Source organism: Hemicordylus capensis, chromosome 2 (genome assembly GCF_027244095.1).
Source record: "Hemicordylus capensis ecotype Gifberg chromosome 2, rHemCap1.1.pri, whole genome shotgun sequence".
Lineage (NCBI taxonomy): Eukaryota > Metazoa > Chordata > Lepidosauria > Squamata > Cordylidae > Hemicordylus > Hemicordylus capensis.
The window spans coordinates 193,752,386-193,772,110 of record NC_069658.1 but is presented as its reverse complement, the minus strand read 5'-3'; the positions used below and the strand labels follow the sequence as shown (position 1 = coordinate 193,772,110).

Genomic DNA, 19,725 nt, shown 5'->3' with positions numbered 1-19,725 from the left:
CAGGGCAACAGCCCTCCCCTTTACCATGTTCTCAGCATCTGATGTTCAGAGATATACTGCCTTTTGACTTGGAGGTTTCATTTAGCTATTTTTAAAATTATTATTATTTTACATTTTATATCCCGCTCTTCCTCCAAGGAGCCCAGAGCGGTGTACTACATACTTAGGTTTCTCCTCACAACAACAACCCTGTGAAGTAGGTTAGGCTGAGAGAGAAGTGACTGGCCCAGAGTCACCCAGCTAGTATCATGGCTGAATGGGGATTTGAACTCGGGTCTCCCCAGTCCTAGTCTGGCACTCTAACCACTACACCACGCTGGCTATCAGGAAAGACTTATGCTTTGTGAACTTCTCAAATCCTGTTTAAAAAGTCATCTAAGCTAAGTTCTTTGCGGGGCTCCTGGGCAGAGACTATCAACGCTACAGTCACTCCAGAAAAGAACAACCAGCATCTCTTCTTCTTCTGGCCCCAGCTGATCTGCACTGTAGGAATGCGTCAACTTTGCAGTGTGACTCGAAAAGTCTTGATCTCACAGCACTGTCACCTTTTATTAGTGATGAAAGTGGAACTCATGTTTTCTGGGAGCTGTTGCTTTCCAATTTTGCTTCTGGGGAAAAGAAAAGATGCCCCTGATAATCTCAGTTGAAACTGCATGTGAAGATAGGCAGAGGAAGCCACTATTTGAAATATGCTGAACTGCCACGTACAAAACCAGTATATGGTTGGCAATATGTAATGTCAGTGCCATCAGCAACAGTAATATGTGGAATTTGTGCTGCCTGCTAGCAGTAGTTATATATGGTCAATATGTGTATTCTTTGCAATGGACAATATTTGAAACAATTTTAATCTTAGAACATAGGAAGCTGCCATATACTGAGTCAGACCATTGGTCTATCTAGCTCAGTATTGTCTTCACAGGCTGGCAGTAGCTTCTCCAAGGCTGCAGGCAGGAATCTCTCTCAGCCCTATCTTGGACTCTGGAGAAGCCAGGGAGGGAACTGGGAACCTTTTGCTCTTCCCAGAGCGGCTCCATCCCCTGAGGGGAATAATATCTTGCAGTGCTCACACTTCTAGTCTCCCATTCATATGCAACCAGGGCAGACCCTGCTTAGCTAAGGGGACAAGTCATGCTTGCTACCACAAGGCCAGCTCTCCATCTTGATGTAAGAAAGCCAGAGCATCAGTACAGGTGAAAAAACTGAGGTATCTTGTGACTTCTGTGACAACAAAAGCTAGAAGTCTGAGTTATTTTAGGCAGGTTCCTCAAACAAATAAGCACTTAAATTCAAATTAAAACATTTTTGTAACGCGGTGGGGCGATTCTCATGACCAGGCTAAGGAAGTCCAGCCTGGTTTCGGCTGGTTGTGTGCTGCAACAGGAGCTGCGTGGCTCCTGGTAGCAAGACCGTTTAAATGCACCCCCCCAAACGAGGTTAGCAGAGCACGCCCTCCACTAACCCCATTTTCCTGATCGTGTGTCGCTGCTGTGCGGCTCTGCACTACAGCGACTCGTGAGTAGCCCCCTGACGGGGAGCTCCTCAGAATACCCTGCACAGTTTCACGGGGCATTTGGGGACTTCCGGGGGACAGGAGGCCCACCGAACGCTGCTGCCCCAACCAGCTCTGTGGCGGGGTTGGTAACTGTCTGGGTGGCCGATCTGGCTGCCCAGGGAGGGCTGCCTGAGTGGGTCAAACCCACTCTCCTCGCTGATCCCGTTTGGGCGTTTCACACGGCTTTTGTGTGAAGCGCCTCAGTATATGAAATTTGTGAAACTTGGCACTCGTATATTAAATTGTACATATTAAGATTCAGAAATCATAGTATTATGATGCGGGGAGAAAAAATTCCATCTCTACCATGCATAATTTTATAAACTTCTGTTATGTCCTTCCTTAGTAGTAGTCCCCCCCTGCCCCCAAATGCGTTAGCCCCCAAATGCGTTAGCCTTGACAATCTCCAAGGAAGGAGAAGTCTAGAACTTTGGGGGGCAACGAGTTAAGTTTGTGATCTGTAGCTTTCTAGACACAGATCGAAGCATTCCACAGATCCATTCCCTCTCTGTCCATTGGGTATCATGTTGCTTCATTCGGTTGCTTGCCGTGTGGCTTTCTAGGAATGTATTTTGTAACGGTGTGTTGGATTGAAGCATGCTTAGACTGGCTTTCTTTCTGTTTGCTTTGCTTCTCCATTTGCATTCTTAACCTGCACTTTGAATGGGTGGTCCACCTAGCACAGCGAAGGACTCGTTTGTGTGTGCATGCCCTTCACGTGATGAAGATCTAAAATCAAAGCCAGCACTGGCAGTGTATTTTTTTTTTAAGAGAAGCTGGTTACACATTCAGCTATGTTTGTGCGTGTGTGAATAAGCCTTTGAAGAGGGCAACTTGTTGGCATGCTTCAGTTGTCTTGGTCTTGCTTGGTAGATGGGCTAGAGCAGGATGAGCCACCAGGCAGCCCGAGGGCCATCCAGCCCCACCCCAGTTCTTGCAGGCTTCTCCCCATGCCACATGGGATGCAAAACACTTCTGACCTGGTAGGCATCCGAGGCAGGCATAGAGCCCACCTCGACTAGGAAGCTCACCTTGATTCCTCTGGCACCTTCTGCCGTCATTGCTGGAGCTTTCCTCTGCTTGCTATCTTAGCCACATAACTTTTTTTTTAACCTTGCAGGGAGGAGTATAGGAAAGCAGCTGGCGGCAGGCTGGCATTTTAGACTCTTTGATGAGAGTCAGTCAAAGGTGTTTTGACTTTGGAACCTGAGGGGTGCAGAAAAAACTTGAGGGGTGCCAATCATTCTCAGGGCATGTGCAAGACTGCCTGCCTGCCTGACTCTCCCTATTTGAGAGGGAGGCCTCAGGCGCGTAACAATGATAGGGCAAGGGGAGACAGTTGTCTGGGGGCCCCACTGCCTGGAGGGGCACCCCAGAGGCACCTCATGTGACTCCCCATTGCCCCCTGCCCAGCCCCATAGCCTCTCAGCCACTTGCCCTCTTCGCCGTCTCTCCTGCTTGTTCTGCTGGCCCGCAATCGAAGCAGCAGCCCAGCTGCAAAGAGCTCCTTTTCTCCCGCCTCTCAGCTGATCGGCGGGTGGGCGGGGCTTCCAGGGAGGCCTCCGTGTAGGCCGCAGTGAAGCCTGAACTCAAGTAGGGCCCAAGCCAGCCAGGAAGGAGGAGGCAGCCAGAGTGTTCTCTGCAGCAGAAGACCCCTTGCTGCCCTGCTCAACCCAGACCAGCATTTGCCAGGTAGAGTGTGAACTCCTTTTTGTGGTTACCTTTCCCGCCCCCCCCCCATATATAGGGATCTGCTTGCCATAGGGCTTGGATATGGGGGGGGGAGGGACCGAGAAGTCTCTGAATATTTATTTTGAAACAGCTTGGAAAATTTGCTGACTTAAAAAAAACTATCTAAAAAGTCCTATAAGTGGCTTGTTTCATGGCAGAAAATTGCAAACACTTCTGGAACAGTATTTTATTAATTTTATTTATTCATTCATTCATTTATAAATGCACTTATGTTCAAGTTGTTTTGCAACCCAGAAGGTCTGAGTGAGAACTGTGAAGCATGTGTGGTGCTTTTATTTTATTTTTCTTGTGTGTGAACTGCTCCCCAATAACTTGCAGGGACTTCAGGGTAAATCTGGCCAACATGTGAATGCAGCACCTCCATTCCAGAGGAGATGTGTGTTAAAGGGCTTTAAAAGCCTCCTGTGAAAAACCTCCTGCAATCAAACTTGACTGAATTTGTTCAGAATTCTGAGAAAACAAACATAGGTTCACCCTGCATGGTTGAAAGTCTCCTTTGCTAATCTGCAGCGAGGGGCCCATTTTAATAATTCATCTTTCTAGTGTGTTCTAGGCATTAAAAGTAATACAAATGTATGGTACTCAATGTATATCACTATATATTGTGATGTGTGTGTGTGTATTCAGTGAAATGTATTTGCAGGCAGCATACTTATTTTGGAATATCAGACTTAAATCCTTGGGGGCCTGGGGTGTGCGGAGGCCCTGGACTGGGGGGGGGGGGCATTTTAAAATCTTGTCTCTGGGCCCACTCCAACCTTGCTACGCTCCTGGGAGGCCTGATGAGTTTTTCAGGCAGGTCGTGGGGTGGACTTGGACTCTCCGTGTCCAAACTGCTCAGTAGTGTATCGGGTCCTTCATTGGAAGGCTGGGACATGCCCCTCTTCCTTTGCTGCTTGGTTGAGGCGTGTCTGGTCTTCACAGCTTGAAGAAAGGTTGCCATCACTGGGCCAGAAAGAAAGGAGTGAGTTGCTCCTTTGTTCAAGGGATAGATCATAAGCTGATTTTGGATCCTGCACAAAATCTGCAGACAAAAAGCTTAAAAAAAACAGACAGACCTTTTGTGTAACAGGAAGCAGGGTATTCTGCAGTGATGTAAGAAGAAGAAAACCTTCTCGTGGTCTTGTAGTCCCACCCATTCTTTAACTATGCCGATTTAGAAATATGCTTTATACCTGTGGCCTACTTTAAAGAATCTGGTATGAAAAATACTTGTATGAAGTAGTAATAAAGGTATGAACTAAGAAAAGAAAGTGAGCATATACAGAGTGCCTACCCCTCCTTGCTGAGCAACAGAAACTTATACTTGGGCATGGTATAAAGATTGGAAATGTTTTGTGGGCTCACACACTAGCTCCATCTCTCTTGCATGTGAATCCCGTCTTATGGTTTGCTGTAAGTATTGCATAATGTTAATGTCTGCATTAAGGATAGGTATGGTTGGAACTAACCAGGATTGCCCTGAAACTGTGATTTGAAGTGGGTTTGCAAGCCATGGTTAAGACTGGTTGGGGCCAGCTGTGGTTGGAGCTAACGTAGGTGCATCGTTAAACAATGGCTATGCAGCCTGTGGAAGGAAGGAGAGAATTTGTGCATGAGAGGCGAGGAAGGAGCAATGCAGGTTCCTAATTCCCATGGTACTGCATGGCACCATTCTATCGTGCACAGCTGAAGTGGGTTTCAAATCTGGATGCAGACAAATTGAGGAGAGGCTTAGCAAGGGTGTTCTGCTTCCAACTCTGAGCAGAGCTGAAGGGAGCTTGAAAGTGTTGCAGTCTCTTCAAAATCCTGTCTCTGTTCATTTTGCCTTCCAAGCCCATGTGGCTTTTTACATTCAGGGGCCATATGAATGTTTCACAACACTTAAATGGGCAGCCTCTGGGGTGGGGGAGCCACCTTCCCAGAATGCCCCAGTGGCAGGCAGCAGAGGCCTGAGGCAATCGGACACTTCCAGGAAGAGACTTTCCTAAAGCCTCCATCCTACCCTGAGTTGCAGAGGTGCCTTTAAGCAGCTCTCTAAATAAAAGGAACTGCCATCCAAGGGGTAATTAAGGATAATGGTTGTAGCTGCTGAAGTGTAGTGGCTAGTGTTGTATGAGCTGGAAAGTCAGAATTTACCTTGGCTGTGAACTTGCTAGGTAGGCCTCAGGCAAGCTACTCTCCTCTCAGCTCCATATAGGGCTTTCACCATAGAAATGTAGGGGTAGAGAGGCTCCCCTTTCCCCATTCATGGAGCAAAATGGCCAAACGGTGGCTTTCAATAGGAAAATGAAAAGTCAGTCATTGGGTGACTTTCTAGTATGTTTTGTAAAGCTGAGAACTCACCCTGGACACTTCCAATTCTGCCCCATAGCTGCAAATTTCTTGGGAAGATGGATAATGGAGGACATGCTGTCTTAATTCAGGGAAACCTGTCTGCCATTACTGACTTTCTTTTAGAGGAATTGTATGAAGCTTCTGAAGAACCCCACAGTTTCCCAGAACACAGTCTGAAAACCACTGGGCTGGTTGCGTGTGGGTTGATGCTTTTAGCTCCAGCAGCACATCATGGGGATCAGAGTTGTGTGTGCATCTCTGGCGGCTGCTTTGAAGGCTGTTCTCTTTTGTTCCTAGATAGGACCCCTGGAGTTGCAGCTTAGAATATGTGTGCAGTTGGTGTTGGTCCACCTAGACCACTGCCTTGACAAACTCTGACGTTAACCCATTGCCATTCGATGGGAGGCTGTAGAGCATCTTTGCTGTTCAGCACAACTGAGGGCCAGCAATTCTTTGCCTCTTGGCCCTGTTCAACCCCCAAACCATGATGTGTGTGAAATATGTTAGGCTGACTTCCTTGACAGACCTACAAGTGACAGGACTCCAGCTTCCTGCTTTCAAAAGTAGTCAATCAGCCTGGCTGGCTTATGGTTAAGTCCACTCGGGCATGAGGAAACCATTATTAGATGCTCTGGGGTAGATGACTTTTCCTCATAGCCGACAGGAGGCAAGAGGCCAGCTGGATCTTTTGTAGGATGTGCATGACTGGCTCAGGGCAGCCGGTGGCAGGGCAGGGAGCAGTCCCCTTAAAAAGCAGGTAAGCAGCTTCTTACCTGCTCGTCCCCACCTCGCTGCCCATTCGCTAAAAGGTTGCGCATGCACGCCAGCCAGATATGTGCTGATGCCGCGCGGGGGCTGCAGGGAACAACACTGCAGCCCTGCACGTCCTTTTGGGGAGCAGGTGCCGCTACCAGAAGAGCAGCAGGGTGGGGGCGAGCTGGTAAAGAGCTGCTTACCTGCTTTTAAAGGGAAACACTCCCTGCTGAGCCGGTTCGAAAGCTGGCACCTGAGCCAGTTCGGCATTTCCCAGAGAAGGTGCTGAACCGACTTGTGCACATCCCTTATCTTTTGGGTGTTCCCTGTGGTGAGGGTTGTCTTGCTCTGGCTGCTGCTGGAAACTTCTCCCACTCAACAACAACCCTTGTTGACTGGAAATAAAGGAAGAAATGTGTTTTGTGGTTGCCAGGCAGAAGGGCTGCATATCCCTTCTTCTCCTTGGAAGCCTCAGTAATGATGACAGGGGCACAGCAGATGAGTGAGAGCTAGAAATGGTGGCAGTCTAGAGCAGTGGTTCCTAACCTGGGGTCCTCCAGATGTTGTTGAACTACAACTCCCATCATCCCCAGCCACAATAAATTGTAGCTGGGGGTGATAGGAGTTGTAGTTTGGCAACATCTGGAGGACCACAGGTTGGGAACCACTGTTCTAGAGGATGCAAGAGCTAACATACAGAATTGTGAAATCTGGAAATTTGTTTCTCTCTTCCCCTTTTTAAAATAAAAAGTTTCTAGTCCTCAAGACTAGTAAAAGTGTCTGTGGATAATGCAGAAGTGGGGCGGTGGCGACGGCAAGGAGAAGAATGTGATTCTGAACTGACTGTCAAGTGGCAGTGCTTCATTTCCCTGCATAGCTGTTTTGTTCTTTCTGATGGCTAGCAGGAAAAAAAGCATGCAAAAATAAGCAAGTTCAGGCATCTTCCTTGATTTGCATAATGTTTATAGGTTGCAGAATTTGGGTTACCTTGATGCTGATTTTTTGGTGGGTTCGGCTTCAGATTGGAGCACAGCTGGTTACACTGCAAAGTGGTTGACTGTTTCTTTCTTCTGCCAGAGTGATCACTTGATTCTGACACAGGAGGAATGGTTTTTCTCCCCCTGCCAATATTCTTCCCCATTCTCTCCTAGCAGGAAATGTGCCTCCTGCAGCTCCTCTTGGAGAGCATAGAGGGATGCTGTTGAAATAAACATTCCTTTGATGAAGAGCTGATAGCCTTGAAACACTCTGGGACTTAATCTGTGCTTTTTGAAAAGGGAAGCAGCCTTTATTGAACTGTTCCTTGCTGTATTGGGATCTGTGATAGTCTCTCTTAGTTTCTGCGGCTCTTTTCTTCAAATGGACTGGTTGGTGGATGATGAGGATAGTGGTTTTCATGCACCTTTCGCTTTGCTTCTAGCTAGATCAATTGCTGACACCACCAAGCAATCAGCTGACCCCTTTTCACTGCACTGCCGGCACTTGATCACCTTTTTAATCTTGTGTTTTTTCCTAGCCAGGCGACTCTAGGGGCTTGTGTTAGTACAGTTCGATCTAACTACTCGCTAAAATGCACATTAACTACCGGACTGGAAGGCATTTTCCCCTGCCCAATTAAAAACCAGCCAAACCAAGAAAAGAGTGCTTCCAGAACATGCTCAGACCCTGACTTTAGGAGGAGGTTTCTGGGGGAAATGGTCAGTCATTTTGTGGCACAGACTTTAAATGTGGATGATAGGCAAGAGGTGATTCTCAGCTTGCTAAGGCTTGGGCCTGCTGCTGTTCTCTTACCTGGGTTGTCAAGCAGGGATTCAGCTTGTGTGCCATCATCTAAATGCAAAGTTGTGCTGTCGAGTCAGTGTCGACTCCTGGCGCCCACAGAGCCCTGTGGTTGTCTTTGGTAGAGTACAGGAGGGGTTTACCATTGCCTCCTCCCACGCAGTATGAGATGACGCCTTTCAGCATCTTCCTATATCGCTGCTGCCCGATATAGGTGTTTCCCATAGTCTGGGGAACATACCAGCGGGGATTCGAACTGGCAACCTTTGGCTTGCTAATCAGGTTATTTGCCAGCTGTGCCATTAGGTGTCTCTGCCACCATCTAGCTCTGGCCAAAGCAGAGAACTGCAAGGAGATGAGCGACACCAGTCAAAGCAGCCTCATCTCATCAATAGCCTCTAAGATCTGACCAGCAAGCTCAGACCAGCTCAGCAGGACTAACAAGGAGGCTTTTATAGGAGTCGGGAAGTGTCACCTGACCCACTCCAGCCTGTTGTGGGTCAGGTGACACTCTTCAGCTCCTATAAAAGCTACCTTGTTAGTCCTGCTGTGCTGGTCTGTGGGATTTTTCTAGTGCCTTTTTGACTACCTTCTTAAAACAAAGAAACAAAACCCACCACCATCCGAAATGAAGACAATTGCTTAAAGTAGTCCCGTTGAGATTAAAAGGTCAAATTAGGGAGGAGAGCTGATCTTGTGATGGCAAGCATGAATTGTCCCCTTTGCTAAGCAGGGCTCTCCCTGGTTGCACTTGAATGGGAGACTACATGTGTGAGCACTGTAAGATATTCCCCTTAGGGGATGAGACCACTCTGGGAAAAGCATCTGCATGCTTGAGGTTCCAAGTTCCCTCCCTGGCATCTCCAAGATGGGGCTGAGAGAGATTCCTGCCTGCAACCTTGGAGAAGCTGCTGCCAGTCTGTGTAGACAATACTGAGCTAGATGGATCAATGGTCTGACTCATTAGAAGGCAGCTTCCTATGTATCTAGACATTTCCTATCATAGCATTCTTTTCTTGCACCACCACTGTCTCATCTAGCCCCACCTGAACTTGGAACCAGGTTTGTGGGGGCTGAAAGAGAGAGTTCAAGATGGACCAGAAGGGAATACACTTAGCCTCTAAGTGATGTTGGGTCAACTGTTCAAAGGTTTGTAGGTTGCCTCGAGCCCCTTAAGCCCACTGTGCTCCCTGTCTCATGAATTAGTGAATTTTCCATGAGCAACTGGCTTTGGTAGCCTGGGACAATTTTGCATTTCAAACGCTGCTTGACTGGAACCGGAGAGCAAAGGAACATAAAGCTGGAATTGCCCACTTGGCTGTGATTTACATAATGGGCCCTGCTGGAGGTGGTTGGGCGCATCAGGGCAGTGAGAAGAGAAATTGAAATTAACTGTTCTGTTGTGGCTGGGATTCCTTCCAGTGGCCCCTGCCATTTCTGTTACTGGGGAAGGGGTGTGTGTGTGTGTGTGTGTGTGTGTGTGTGTGTGTGATATAAGCATATCCTCTTCCAGGTGCCCTATACTGCTTCATATCCTCCCTGTCACTTGTTTTCTTCTCCCCTTCATCAATATTTGCACTCCTTCATAGTTGCAGGCAGTCCTAGGCCAGAAGGTCCAGAGAAGCTACTTATCTCCCCGTAACACCAGCACCTCTGGCTCCTGCAGAGCTTTCTCCCTGGCTCGAGCCAGGGAATGAAACAGAGGCACAGAGGCGAGAGGGAGAGAGAGGGAGGGAGGGAGCTTCAAGATCTGCTGGAAAAAGGGAGGGTGTATCTTTCCGAGGGTTTATTTAAGCTGCAGGAATCCTGTGCGGGAGAACGATCGTGCATCACAAAGGCGCATCGTGCCGCAGTGTGCGGAGGAGAGATAACGTCCGTGAGACATTATAATCGGCGATGGGCAGGACTGCCCAAGATAAAACGCAGAATTCTTCTCCATGCATACCCCCCACCTCCCAACAAAGGCTGCCAAAGATATCCTCAAAGGGCCCATGTTCTCTTTGGCTGTAGAGTCCAGCTTTCAGCTCGCCCATTAGGAATTTTCTTTTTAATTAAGCCGATTAGCTGTCTGGCTTATGAATGATGAATCTGTTTTATTAACTGGTGCAACTAAACATCCCAGTATCTCCGAACAGCTGTTCCGCTGAGGCAGTTTAATGAAGAGAATGTGGCTTTGACTCAGATTTGCAGGGCCAGCTTGTTTGAGCCTAGTCTCTCTGCTGGTGGTGGATTAGGATCTGGATTGTGCACTCCAACAGGATTGGCAGGGGGATGCAACCTGTTGGTAACCCTCGAAAGTGGAGTGACGGCACACAGTATTGCTCAAGTGCTAACGCTGAGTGGGGTCTGGTCCTAAGCAGCTCCTGGGTGGCCGCAGCCACCTGCATAAGAGAGGGGCAGTCCGACAGGGCTTAGCTTCCTTTTGGATGAGGAATCGGTGGAGACTTAGGGTATGTATTCACAAATATACACAATGAGTTGAGCAAGGAGGAGCAGAGGTAGCCCTAATCTGGATAGCCAGAGGTGCACCTAGGCAATTTTGGAACCTGGACCTAAAGGCCTTTGGAGGCCTTTCACCCCCCCTCCCCACCGCAAATTAAGCATCATCGTGCTTGACCAGGTGACCACACCGCCCAGGACAGACTAAAGGGGATTTGGGGGCCCCCAGGGCCTGTGGTGGCCCTGGACTTGGGCCAGGAAGTCCAGGGGTAAGAACGCCTCTGACGATAGCATCAGTTTCCCTCCCTCCTAAAGCCAAGAGTATCCACCCAGAACCTCTCTGGCACCCTCTTCTGGCTAGTTGCAAAACTAAACAGTGCTGCTTGTTGGCTGCCTTGCAACTTCAGACTTCTTTTGCAGAATGTTTGTCTTAGCCCCACCCTGATCGACTGGTGTGTTTCTAGCCACCTACCCTTGAATAGGCTATTTCAGAAATATCGGCAGGTCTTAAATGTAAGGCAGCAGAGAGCAATCAAGATGGCCGTATGACACATTTTCCTATAGAAGATGTCTATGGTTGTGCCTTGGGGCATCTGGCTAGAAAGCACTGCTATTGATTCTCCCCTGCCCAGGTCCCACGGTACCATCTACGGATTATCTTCTTTTGACCTCAAAGGGTTCTATATCTCCTTCCACATTAAGTCCTCACTATAGATATGTCAAGTCAAGGCCTTGAACATCTGCCAAGATGAGTCGCTGGACAACAGGGAGGTCTAAGCCTGTCACAGATCTCTGTCCAACATTCGCTTTGCAGCTGTCAGACTGTTGTCCTCTCTGGATGTTGGCAGGACTTTCCTGTGACAGCAAGACCACAACTTAGGGCCCCCTACTGCCCACCACTGAGAGAAATAAACTGAAATAAACTCTCCAGTTTGGGAGAGGTGGTGCAACGCAACCCGTGGAGATTATTACCTGCCCAGAGCTCTGTATACATTTCGTCTCCCCACTCCATCATAATGATAGCCACCATTGCTCTAGTAAGTCAGTAAACATACAAGTTTGATGTTGAATACGATCTGAGATTGATTAGACGTCCTCCTTGTCCCAGTCAAAACACAAGGGGTAGTGGTAATGAGATGGCATAGTAGGGGGCAGGGAGGAGTTTGGGCCTCATCCTAATAACTGCGCACACATCTCATCTCACCTGCAACATATTTTAAGAAAGCTGGTATGTAAGCATCGTCTTGGAAAGCAGCCCAGGACACATGTCAAATTTGTCACTTCCTTGCCGCTGAGTGGCAGTGAGATGCAATGTGCGGGGGAGGGAGAAAGAGAACCTAGGTATGCCTGCATGCATACACTTACATTTCCTCCCTTTCTGCCATTTCCTCTTTAACTTTGCTCCTTGAAGGATTAGGCATGCAACTGGGAACCTTAGCTGACGCCCCCCACCCCCCTTGGACAACTAGGGAGAACAACTTTGCTTCTTCTCCTTTGGAAGATCACGAAGAGCTTGACTCTGCCTGGGAAGACTCCACAGATGGAAGCAAAATTACAAATTTGCTGCCAGCGGCTTCACCCCCCCCACCCGCTTTTCACTCCTCTACTTCCACTCTGTTGGAACCCAGCCAGCTTTTAAGCTAATGTTATCGGGTTGATTAAAAAAGAAAGCAGACCTAATGGAACTCGGAGAATGAGTGCACTGCCTCCCACATACCTGCCAACGGAGGATATTTTGGGGAAGAGAGAATATTATAAGGGAGGCTTCTAAACTCAATTAAACTGTAGCTTGCTTTGGAAGGGAAGTGGTGGTGGGGGCAGCCGTTCCATTTCCTTCACCAACCTTTCCGTATAGAAGGCAATGCCTGGACAGAATGGGCCTGAGGAATGACAATTGAATAATATTGCTGTTGCTCCTTCTCCTCCTTTTAAATTTTATTTTTAAAAAGCATGTTCTAACATCTTAAAATGTTGATGCTAATCATTTTGGATCATATTTAATTACTTTTAAATATGCAGTGTATCAAGTAACACAAAAGATGGATGTAAGAAGAAGATGTAACTAAAAAAACCAAAACAGAACCCCAGTGTACTTCCCCAGGGATGGGAACACGCTACCCATGTATTTCACAATTTTGCATTTAGAAGAGCTTGAAAGAAAAGATGCATCTCTTTCTTGACAGGGCTCATTATTTTAAATGATCTATAGGAGCACAGAATGGAGCTTGCTTGATGCAGTCTTAAAGAAAGCCAAGCTGCCATGAACTAGGACAGGTGTTCTTCTTCTTACCCTGATACCATTTCTTGCTGACTGCTTCTATACAAATACAACAAATATTTATATACCGCCTTTCAACAAACGTTCCCGAAGTGGTTTACATTCTATTATCTCTTCCTCTTACATTTTTTAAAATAAAAGCATCTGGATTGTTCTGGAAGGTGTCTTAACGTATTATGGTGCATATGTGTGTCCTAGTCGCTGACTTGATGTTAACGTGACTGCTGCCTGAAGTGAGGTTAGGTTATTTCTGTCGAGAGAGTTGGCAAGAGTGCTTAAGAAGTCACACTTTCTGGCTTTGTATCCTGTACCTAATATCAGACATGCACAGGCAAACTTAGTCACTTGGCAGTCAGGAAAATACTTGGCACATGTTCATGTGTCCATAGAGTCCAACCTTTCTAATACGATTTCTCTGCTTGGGCAATCTTTTAGCTGAGGCTAGGTGGAGGGAGCGCATTATTCCATATTCTGTGCTGACAAATTCCTGAGGGGTAGCTGTGTTCGCTGTTTATTACCCCACCCCAACACACAGACACGCACACAGTGTTTTGTGGCTCCTCAAAGTGGAACAGATGTATTATGGCAGAGAACTAGAGCCACTTCATCCGAGGCATAAAATACTGTCCCCAGTTGGTGTTTATCACTGTATATCGTGCATTTTTCCTGCATGCACCCACCTACCCTTATTCATTTTGTATACAGATTCATTTTGTGTGTGTACACATGTATCTGTGGTCTGGCTGTGCATCAATTCAGCTGCCAATTCGAACTGAAGCAGAGTGCTTGGGGCAGATTTGCTTCAATTCAGACCCAAATCAACAGCCATCTGAATTGGATCAAATTGGAGCACATTCCCTGCAGGAAACCCCTGCAATTTGGGAGACTTCATGCCCTGAGAAGGCAGCTACCAGCTTCAATTTTCATCCTATTTTGCCAAGAAATGAAAAAAAAAAAACCCAACTAGGCATGTTAGTGATTTCTCATTATAGTCCAAAAGCACCATCTCTCATTGGGTCAAATCAAGGTGCAATGTGCAAGCAAGTTAGCAAATCCAATCACACCCTCCTCTGAATCTCCAAGGTAGTTTCTGAACTGAATCTTTGTTCTGTGTGCAGCCTGTGTGTACGTGCATATGTCAAGGAGGGTTAGCATTTTATACATTTGATGAAGTCCACCCTAGTCTGCAAAAGCCTCTGCCACAATAAATCTGTTGTGTTTTAAGCTGCTACAAAACATCACTCATCCCACCCCATCCCTGCCAAGCCCAGTTTGAGGTGCTGGTTTGGATATTTAAAATCCTAAATGCCCTGCTTACTTAAGGGAATTTCCCCCCTCCTACTATTTCCTTGCCTTTGTAGGTTGGCAAGGAAGGCTCAGCTGAATGTACTACCATTTTCTGTGGTTAGGGCTGCAGTACTATACGCATGTTCTTAACACCTGAGCACAGAAATTCAAAGCACTGAATCCAGAATCCTGATATTCACTCCTTCTCCTTCCCTTCCGCCTCCCCTCTCCCTCTCTCCCCAAGTCTGAGACTTAACACCGAGTGGGCGATGCTCAGAGCTGCCTTGCACGTGTTAGACGGAAGAGCAAATAAATTGCACTCCCTCTTTTTCTGCTTCCAAATGTAAACATGGGCCCTGTCCCCCAGTGAGATGTGTGAACTGTTTCTGCATCACAGTGAGCCTATAAGCAGCCTAACTCAGGCTAGGGCAGCACAGCTGCCGAACTCTACTTTTTACCCCGGCCTTTAGCAGAGGTTAAGGGTGTAAGCACGCCCTTAACCCTGGCCCTGGCCTCGTGTGTGTGTGTGCTCATTCTACTTGTAGATCGAGCAAGCACAGAGTTGGACCCCTAGAGCAATCAACTCATGGGGGTATCTCCCAATGCACTGTGCTCATTGCGTTGTGCATTGTGGGATATCCAGTGGCCGGGGCTCATCATTCTGGAATGGGGGAACAAAGGGGAGCTTTCAGTTCATTCCAATGAGGTTTACATCCTAGAAAGCAGGTCACCAGTAGAATAATCTAACACCACAGATAGCTACAGCCCATGTCCATCATTCTGCCTGGCGTCTGTGTACATGCCATGCAGTTTTTATTAGTCTTGTAAATAGCTACTCGTGGCGCAGCGGGGAAATGCTTGACTAACAAGCAGAAGGTTGCCGGTTCAAATCCCCGCTGGTACTATATCGGGCAGCAGCGATATAGGAAGATGTTGAAAGGCATCATCATCTCATACTGCGCAGGAGGAGGCCATGGTAAACCCCTCCTGTATTCTACCAAAGAAAATCATAGGGCTCTGTGGGTGCCAGGAGTCAAAATTGACTTGATGGCACACTTTACTTAAATAGCTGCTCACCTGCAGTATTAAGAATCACTTCCTGGCATTCAGGAAGAGGATTTTTCAATGTCAGCACCTTGAGGGAAGGCTCTGCCGAAATAATTCTGTAAAGTGCCACATACAGTGATAGTGTGGCACACATTTCATTACAGCTAACCATGCTGTGTTTTTTCCTCTTAAGTTGGTTTTGAACCTTGCAGTTTGCTTCAGATTCTCTGGGTGTGGACCAAAAGCTCCGATTTGTACACCAGGAGGGCCTAAGTAGCGATGTGACTGTTGCATGGGGTAGAAACTAGAGCTAGGAAAGAGCGTGTGGGTTAATAATAAGCAATAGGCTTAGCAAAGCAGGGAAAGTAGCACTCTTTCACGGACTGTGCGCATGTGCCACAAGCTTGCATATGCCTTGTGGGTGCTTGTGGAAAACCCAGCTCACTTATTACAATGCTGTGGGCCTGATCAGGTGGAGAAACGGTTTCCCAGGCACTCTCCCTGCCCGTCTCAGCCAGCCGAAAGCTATTCTGTGGCATGACAGCCACCCAGTGGATCATAATGGCGGGATAAGCTGAGATTGAACTACTGAGGCATTCACAATGGGCTGACTATATCTATCTACTGAGTCTACCCAATGGAGGTTACTTTGGGATTTTTTAAATCCTCCCAGGCATAACTGACCCCAAAGGGGTAGGAAAATAAGGAAATGTCTCCCTAACCGATGCTGCTATGTATTCGGCTATAATAAAGGGGTGGTTCTGTGGAATCTGACCACCCCTCGTTGTGCATTTGGGTGTTTCAGTAAAATGGTATTGTTGTCAGTTAATGTGAATGGGAGAAATTAAACACTGCATGACCAAGGAATCGGGGATCTAAATGACTCCAGCAGTGTGAAAACTTACATTTAATGCACAATAGCGATTTTATGTTGATGCAGCAGTTAAGATAATGAGGTGTTAACCATTCAGCATTGTCTTTTTATTCTTGCCTCCAGGAGATTTTGACTGGAACCAAAAAGCACATGAATCTCTGAGACCGCATATAAATTAACATTGGGGGCTAGTCTCCAGATTATGATTCCTGTGAAGTTTACTCATTTTTTTGGTGTTAAAACCATCTTGAAATTCAGTATTATTTTATATTAAATTAAAGTCACTGTGACATACATAGATCTATATATTTTAGAATTATTGTATCTGGGGTTTATTTGACTCTGGTATCCTATTAGTAAAGTGCTTTTTGCAAGTATGGGGGTGTTTGGCTTTTCTTCGGATGTGCAATCTGGATTCTTTTTGGGGGGGGGCGCGGATGTGTATGCCTAATCTTACAGGCCCCTAGTACCCAATACTGGTGTACATCTAACCTTTTCGGCATCCTTCTAAAATTATTTGCAATCCCCTCCTGTATCGGCACTGGGATTGTGATTCCTCTGTACATGGGGCCTTAGTGGATGCCAGCATATAGAGTCTCAAACTTCACACTCCGTAATCCTGGTGTAAGGCTTTTCAATGCTTGTGGCAGAACTGCTGTCAAATGATGCTTCCTGGCTGACTTTCTATGAAATGCTAGACTTTCCTTGTATTGGTGCCTTGGGAGCTGTCCAAGGTGTTGGAAGGAGGCGAGTCAGTTCCCTGTCTGCCAGGAGGACTCTCTAGAGGTTTACAGGTTCTTCTGTAGATGGAATGCTGACCCTGCTGTCTACTTTGCTATCTTCAGCCAATGAAGTCTATTCTCCTCCTCTTTCTGTAACGCCTGAGCTAATCAAAATTGGAAAGCTAGAAACTACTTTTTTTAACTAGTCACATTTTATTTTACGTATTTGTTTAGATCCTCTTTATCCCACCTTATTCCCAAAGGCAGATTACACTTTAAAATAAAATCCCGAGAGTTTTCTCTCCACACTTTACATTGCAACTCAAAATGAATAAACAGGACAAAACTTCCCCGCAGAAAGCATCCAGTACAAATTTCCCTGCCCACCTTTCTCAAGTTGCCTGTCTGCCCATTCCCTTGTTACTGCTTCAGTGCAGACTCTGTTCAAAGCCCAATCTTTCTCTCTCTCTCCTCTCCCCCTCCACAGGTGGCGCCTTCTCAAATCAATCCTCTCCTCCTCTCCGCCGAGCCCTTTACCTACCCATTTAAGATATTGTGCTTCTCCTTGTCTTCCCTGTCTGTTGCCAGTACCTGAACTCTCACTTGGGAGAGCCACTTACCTGCTAAGCTATAGCAAGCAGAGACATGGGGTTGAAAAATTTCCCACAGAAAAATTTCCAAAATGGAAAATTACCCTTACTTTATTTTTCTGTGCAATTTTTCTCATTTCTAAATTTCTTTCCACATAAAACTTTGAATTTGTTTCAGTAGACTGTTTAAACCACAGTAAGTGTCTTTATCGATCCCCCAGCTTGAAATATTTCAGTTCAACTGCTTGGCTACTTGAAAAACGTTTGAGATGCAGCATGGAAGATAAGTGTGGTGGGGTTTTCATGCTGAACATATTTGCCAAATAGCATGCCAGATCAGATCATGATCTATTTGGGGGATCTGGAAAATTTGCTTGGGAATTTTTTTCTGAGAGAAAGTTGTATACAGATATTATGTAAATGAGAAGTTTGCATGGGAATCCACCCCCCCCCCAAAGTTCCAACTCAAAATTTTCTGGAAAACTCACATCTTTGGTAGCAACCAATAAGAATACTTAAAGACATTTGTCCAGTGTATTCTAAGTGTGCAAATGCATCACACAAGTATTATCTTGATACTAGTGGGCCCGGGCACAGAGCATCTGTGCCTCTAGTTGGGCCCAGCCATCCCCCCCATGCCGCCACCATCTCACCCCAGGGGGCCAGGGCCAGGCTGTCCCGCTGTCTCCCTCCACCTTGCCGTCATCCTCCTCAGAGGAGGCTTCGCCCGCCTCCCGTCGTCCGCCCGCCACCCTCTCGCTGCCCATCGTCATTTCGCCCTTCTCCTCCGGGTGGCACTGTCGCCTCCCTCTGCCTCGCCTTCCTCCTCCTTGGGGCGGCGGGGCTTTGCCCGCCGCCCATCCTCCTCCCACCACCCGTTGTCCTCTCACCTGCTGCCCCAACTGCCTCCTGGTGTGCACTCCTCCCTCCCACCCTTGCACGTGTTGTCCCCTCTAGGCCCGCCATTGGCCGTGGCTGCAGTGGGGGGTAGAGATTGCCACATCCCCACGTATCCCCTCTATAGGAATTAATTATATAGATAATCCTTAGAACAACCCTGTAAGGCAAAGCTGCACAACTCCGGCCCTCCAGCTGTTGTTGGACTACAACTCCCATCATCCCTTGACTATAGGCCACTGTGGAGAGCCAAAGTTGTGCACCCCTGCTGTAATGTAAGCAAGTATTGTGCCCATATTGCAGCTGTAGAGTTGAGGCTTAGAAGGAGTGGCTTACCACCTGGTGGGAGCATGGCAGATATCACATTTGAATGGGTGGGGGGGGGACTCCTGATTTTGCAACTCATTCTCTTTACTACTACACACTATACCAGTTCTCACTCGCAACCGCTGTCACTATGGGGCATGGTGAGAGTTTGCTGTATCACATCCCTCCTCCCATCATTTCCCCCATTGGCTCTATATTGCTATTCCCAAACATAACTGCATCTCCCCAAATAGCCCTACAACTGCCAGCTGCCTAAAAGCTGCCAACCTAAGTTCAAAAGACTCCCCCCACCCTTTATTAATGTCCCAGGAGTCTAAGCATTGAAGAATCAGAGACTACTCTCCTTTGGGTGTTTCAGTAAAATGGTATTGTTGTCAGTTAAGGTGAATGGGAGAATGACCCCGTATTGGGCTAACCAATTGCCATATTTGATGGGGAAAAGAATAAGATACAAGAAGTTCTGGTAAGAACTATTCTGCCTACTTGCCTTTCACTATCGTTACAACTGGTCTAAATTGGATAGGTAGTTCACAAGTTAGCCCATTTGTGCCTGAAAACATTCACGTATCTGCCATCTTGAATTGGGGCAGATGTCATCATCACAAACTGTGCCTTTGAGGTATTCCTGTGTGAGGTATTCTACAACTGTACCAAATTTGGTCCAAGGTTCTCACTTGCATCTCAAACGGTCATGTGTCTTCCCTCCACAGCACAGCATCTCTCCAGTGGCTGTTGCTGGTGTCTATGTTATGTTTCTTTTTTAGACTGTGAGCCCTTTGGGGACAGGGAGCCATATATATAATATATATAAAGCACTTTGGGAACTTTTTGTTGAAAAGTGGTCTGTAAATATTCATCATATATTCATTCATCCTCATCACGCTGAGGCCCCCCTAGTGGGTGCGGCTCAGGATTTCATGGCCTCCATGGCAACCATGGGCCTGTCTCAATTGGTATCGGGCCCTACCCACGTGGCGGGACACACTCTGGATCTGGTTTTTGCCGACCGGGAAACAAATGATCTGGAGGTGGGGGAATTTGAGACCACTCCCTTGTCATGGACAGATCATCATCTGGTGGGGTTTAGTTTGACTGCTCTGTCTGCCCTC

General features: G+C 47.1%; 1 protein-coding gene across 5 annotated transcripts in view; it reads left to right on the top strand.

Annotated features, from left to right (window-relative positions):
• The window catches only part of PDE1B (phosphodiesterase 1B), a 162,125-nt gene that overhangs the window by 27,852 nt on the left and 114,548 nt on the right, over positions 1 to 19,725 (top strand). Inside the window, exon 1 of one of the 5 annotated variants that reach the window (XM_053295939.1) lies at positions 3,229 to 3,247. The exons of the other annotated variants lie outside the window; for them this stretch is intronic. The gene's annotated coding sequence lies outside the window, so the exon portion shown is untranslated. Of the gene's footprint in view, positions 1 to 3,228; positions 3,248 to 19,725 lie in introns of those variants that run through there. 5 annotated transcript variants of the gene reach the window in all.